The sequence below is a fragment of the Gossypium hirsutum genome, chromosome D03 (genome assembly GCF_007990345.1).
Source record: "Gossypium hirsutum isolate 1008001.06 chromosome D03, Gossypium_hirsutum_v2.1, whole genome shotgun sequence".
NCBI lineage: Eukaryota > Viridiplantae > Streptophyta > Magnoliopsida > Malvales > Malvaceae > Gossypium > Gossypium hirsutum.
This window is the reverse complement of record NC_053439.1, coordinates 5,684,333-5,689,893: the sequence shown is the minus strand read 5'-3', so window position 1 is coordinate 5,689,893 and position 5,561 is coordinate 5,684,333. Positions and strand designations below refer to the sequence as shown.

The 5,561-nt window shown below is 33.6% G+C and overlaps 1 pseudogene; it reads left to right on the top strand.

The window, feature by feature from the left end:
- Positions 1–1,958: 1,958 nt before the first annotated feature.
- Positions 1,959–4,264, top strand: LOC121215320 (equilibrative nucleotide transporter 1-like; annotated as a pseudogene).
- Positions 4,265–5,561: the final 1,297 nt, after the last annotated feature.

Genomic DNA, 5,561 nt, shown 5'->3' with positions numbered 1-5,561 from the left:
GCCAAAGTAACCTATTATTCTATCTCACTTTATTGAAATGGAAGCGTAGTGGTAAAATTATTTTATTAAAAATTTCGGCAGCATTTTTGTTTATGTTACGTAAAAGCCTCCTGCAAATTTCAAATTTCACAATATATCCATATTTAAATCATCTGCCAAATCAATTCCCAGCACTTCTATATTTCGAAACATGCCACAAACTAAACACATCACACAAAAAACATTTAATTGACTAATAACATTGTAATTACTGCAACCAAAAGTTACATCTTTCATGTCCCACATACATAACTATAGCCAAATTGATCTATTAAAAACCAAGTACATGCCAACTTGAAACAAAAAAAAATATATATGAACTTTGTTGAGTCCAAGATCTGTCGGTTGGATGCTAACGACTCTGAGTACAAGATCTCAAAATACACCAAGCCCATATATGAAAACAAGATCATTCAGTGTGTAATAATTCCAATGGTATTACTATAACTCATCAATACAGCATGAAATTTAGATGATTGGCCACAATTGATTCGTTTCCTCCTTAGACCAATTCAAGCGTATTCATATCAAGGTCTATCCAATACATTAATACACACATGTATCCCAAATAAACAAAATGTGATATTTCATTTAACCAATCTATTTTAACAAACTTATTAACACTTTATACTAACGATGTATGCAACCTTATTTGATTTTGTCTCATTTCATCATATTGCATTGCATTACCAATTTGAATCAAACTATTCTTCCTATTCAACCTTTACATTTTCTAATATATAACTCAAATTTGAACTAATTCAGAGACCCCACTAATATAGTAATTCGGCCCCCAATGCCTCATCAGTACGTCCCGAACTAAACAAATTGCGCCTAGCGCTCATCGGTTCATCCAAAGCAATAATTGTACCCAACACTCGTCAGAACGTCCGATGGTTAATACGCCAAAGTGCTCATCAACCTATAGTCGAAGTAATTCTGTATCGTAACATTCGACGTAAACTATTTGCGCCCAGCGCTTATCGGCTAAGCCAAAGTAATACTTGTGGAAAGCCACAATTGGGACATCCGAAGAAAAATGTGCCTAGCGTTTATTGACTTACAGTCGAAGCAATTCCTTTTCACTCAATTCTATAACATACCATTTATTCTCAACTTTTCCCAACAATTACTACAACAACCAATAATTTGATTTCGTTTTAAATTGAGTCTTCATTCTATTGATCTCAACAACATCAATTATTCAATCAAACATCATTTCATACAAAACATGACATGATTTGTCTCATGTTTAAGCCAATTTCGTAGTTTCATTAAATTATACTATTTCTAATTTCATTTTGATTAACCTTCTATCACAATAATCAATCTCAATATTGTATTTCTAATCAAATGTTCATGTGCAGCTTCCTTTGTTATGCTAGTATACCTAACAATGAAAATAGGTGAGAAAAAAATTAATAAGTTGAGTTATAAAAATATAAACCAGAAATTTTGAGCTATTCACCAATGGCTTTAGCTTTTTTCCTTTGCTCTTGAGGAATCCGGGTCGTCAACAGCTACGAATTAACATGAACACATAACACCATCAATAATCAACCAAATTCACAATCAATTGTTATCTCAAACAAACTTTACATATCATTCAATTTATTCTTTAAAATCGAAACACGCATAACTTTAAATGCTAAGAGTCGATTTATAATTCGACTTCATTTCCTTCTATTTTAGACCCTCTATTATCGATTTCTAACAAAATCTCATAACAACTCTTGTTATCCATTTCAGTTCTCAAATGTAAAATATAATAAGCAACTTAACAATCTAGTCCTTTTTCATATTTAAACTCAAAATCTATCAATTAAACATAAAAACTTAAAGAATTTTTTAATGGCAACTTTTCAAAACATTAACATTGTGTTTGGTTCAATGTATTAGGTAATCCATTACTGACCGATTACGCGCCTATTACATTATGCCCCTAATCCGGCGTTTGGTTCACTGTAATAGGTATTACGTGCGTAATACAATCCCGACCTAATCCCCAAATTCCCTGCTTTTCTAATCCCTTCCCAAATCGAGTAATAGGTATTACGTCTGGCTTCCCTCCCCAACTCTCTGTTTTACCCTTCCTCCCTACCCGACCCTCTCCTTTTCTGTCCTCATAATTTCTCCTCCCAGTTGCATTTTGGTGGAAAAAAACAAAACAAAACCAAACAAAAACAGAAATGGGTTTCCCCGATGCATCCGTAATCGGCGGAGGCCCGAAACCCGACTCTGAATCTGCCCTCCTCCTCCGCACATTCCTAAAACCAGAAGACAAATTCAATTTGGGCTACATCATCTACTTCATTTTGGGCGTTGGCTTTCTCCTCCCATGGAATAGCTTCATCACTGCCGTCGATTACTTTTCCTACCTCTACCCGGAAGCTTCCGTCCACCGTGTTTTCACCGTCGTTTACATGGTCGTCGGCCTCGCTTGCCTCTTGGTCATTGTATTTTATGCTCACAAAAGTGAAGCTTACATGCGGATCAATATTGGTTTGGGCATTTTCGTGGTTTCCCTGCTCGTCGTACCTGTTATGGATACGGTTTATATTAAGGGTCGGGTCAGATTGTATGACGGATTGTACGTCACGGTCGGTCTTCTCGCTCTGGCGGGTATAGGCGATGCGATTGTTCAAGGTGGGCTCATTGGAGTGGCTGGGGAATTGCCTGAACGCTACATGCAGGCTATCGTTGCGGGATCTGGCGGTTCTGGTAATTTAACGAACAACTTTTTGACTAACTGTAGATATGGATGTTAATTTAATTTTGTTGATCCATGAATTCTTGAAAGTTGGTGAAGTTTATTAGATTGGTACTTAAAGGAGTCATTAGTACTTTGCTTAAGGGCATCGAGCTGTTCAGTAATTACTAATTATTATAGCTGAAGTAGCCCAACCAGTGGTTTGACTCAAGGATAGCTTAATTATATGTTAGTTGTTTTCAAGGTATGTTTTGCTTTAACAACTTGAAAGTTGCCTTGATTCGCCAAGTATGTAATAAAGCTCTTGATGACACTATGAACTCTGAATCTTGAACCACTTGTAACATTTTTCCTCTACCACACATGGTCTATGGCTATGCTTTTTATATGGTGTAATAGAAATTAAACCATAGTTACTATTAGTACCCATGTGGTCAGTAGTTTCACTTGAATATTCCTGGATACAAAATTCATTTCTTTCATTTTTATCTTTTGTATTGAATCATATTATATGAAGAACTGTGCTGCTTCCTCGTCTAATGAAATTTTAATTTGTCAAATTGTTGGGCGTAGGGGTCCTTGTTTCAATGCTAAGGATCCTAACCAAAGCTGTATTTCCACAAGATGCTGATGGCCTGAGAAAGAGTGCCTACCTTTACTTTTTTACTAGCATTGTGTTTATGGTCATATGCGTAGTCTTGTACAATGTGGCACACAAACTTCCGATTATGCAGTACTATGAGGAGTTAAAGGCTGAGGCTGTTAAGGAGGAAAAAGCAAAGAAAGGTCCCATGACCGGGCCTGTTTGGAGAGCAACCTTGTAGAATATAGTAGGAACAGTCAAGTGGTATGGATTTGGGATCGTCCTCATATATGTTGTGACTTTATCAATATTTCCAGGATACATCACAGAGGATGTGCACTCATTGGTTCTCAAGGACTGGTATCTGGTCCTCCTTATAACAGGCTACAATGTGTTTGACCTGGTTGGCAAATCATTGACTGCAGTCTATCTCCTTGAAAATGCAAAGGTTGCTATTTCCGCTTGTGTTGTGAGGTTACTGTTCTTTCCTCTCTTCATAGGTTGCTTCCACGACCCTCAGCTCTTCCGAACAGAGTTTCCAGTCTCGTTACTGACTTGCCTTCTAGGTCTAACTAATGGCTACTTGACAAGTGTGTTAATGATCATGGCTCCCAAATCTGTCCAGATACAACACGCAGAGACTTTTGGCATCGTTATGGTGTTGTTTCTAGTAGTTGGTCTGGCATCAGGATCAGTCATAGCTTGGTTTTGGGTCATCTGATCATCAACCAAGATCTCTCCAACAGGTGGCTGCTATGAATTTGTGCTAATGATGTTTTTACCTTTGTAAAGTTTATCTAAAAGCCGTTGTTTGTAGCAGTGTTTTTCTTCAAATTGTATGATGAATACTGTGCCTGAAGTGTGCATATCTGCTTTCAATGTATGCCTGTATCTTAAAAACATGAAAAAGAAAAAATGGAAACATTTGGCTATTATCTGCTTTTAGTCTAGTTTGCTATGCCTGTATCTTAAAAACATGAAAAAGAAAAAATGGAAACATTTGGCTATTATCTGCTTTTAGTCTAGTTTGCTTCCATTGGATGTTGCAGCAAATATAGTTATAGAGTTTAAATAGGAAAATTGGAGTGAGCTACGGTATTGAATTTCTATGATGTTGCAGCAAATATAGTTATAATATATTTAATAATAATTATGTTAATTTATATTTTACAGTATCATATATTATGATTTGAGTAAATTCATATAAGAATATTAATTATTAAGAATTTTATTAAATTATATATTTTAATTAAAATATATTTAATAATAATTATGTTTAAATATGATTAAATTATTTATTATTGATATTAATAATCTTATTAAAATTTAAATAACAATAACAATAATAATTTACCAAAACAAATTTCTGCTAATTATTAAGAATTTTATTAAATTATATATTTTAATTAAAATATATTTAATAATAATTATGTTTAAATATGATTAAATTATTTATTATTGATAATAATAATCTTATTAAAATTTAAATAACAATAACAATAATCATTTACCAAAACAAATTTATGCTAAGGGTATTCTAGTCATTTTAGTTTTTTTCATTATGCTATTACACCTCTATTCCATTCAACCAAACACAAGATTACTATTACGCCTCTATTCCATTACATTCAACCAAACAGTTGATTTGCTATTACACCTCTATTCCATTACACCTCTAATCTATTACACCTCTAATCCAATACACCTCTAATCCAATACAGCGAACCAAACGTGCTCTAACAATTTTGTAAATTGAAACACAAGCCAACTAGATTAAGCTCCCACGGTCACAAAATATAAAAATTACCAGAAAAATACCTAATTGTACTAATCAATTTAGTTGCCAAAGTCTGAAGCCCTAAAACCCAATTTCTTCTATGTTTTTATTCATGCGTAGAAGGCTGGAGAAGATAATTTTCTCTTTCCTTCCACTTAATGCATTTAATACATCTTTTTTTTCTTTTTTATAATAAATAATAATAGTAATATCACAACCCACCCTCATTGTTGTTAGATATATTTGGCATGCTTTAATGTCATCTTAGGCTTTTGGGTTATTAGCAGTTTTAATCTCTTTAACTATTATTAAATTAAAATCCATAGCAATCTGAATTTGTAATTTAGTCCTTAGATTAGATTAAATACTCACATTAACTAAATTATTTATCATTAATTCAATTCATTTGTAACATAACTATGTAAATATTTTTATTAATTATTTACAGACTT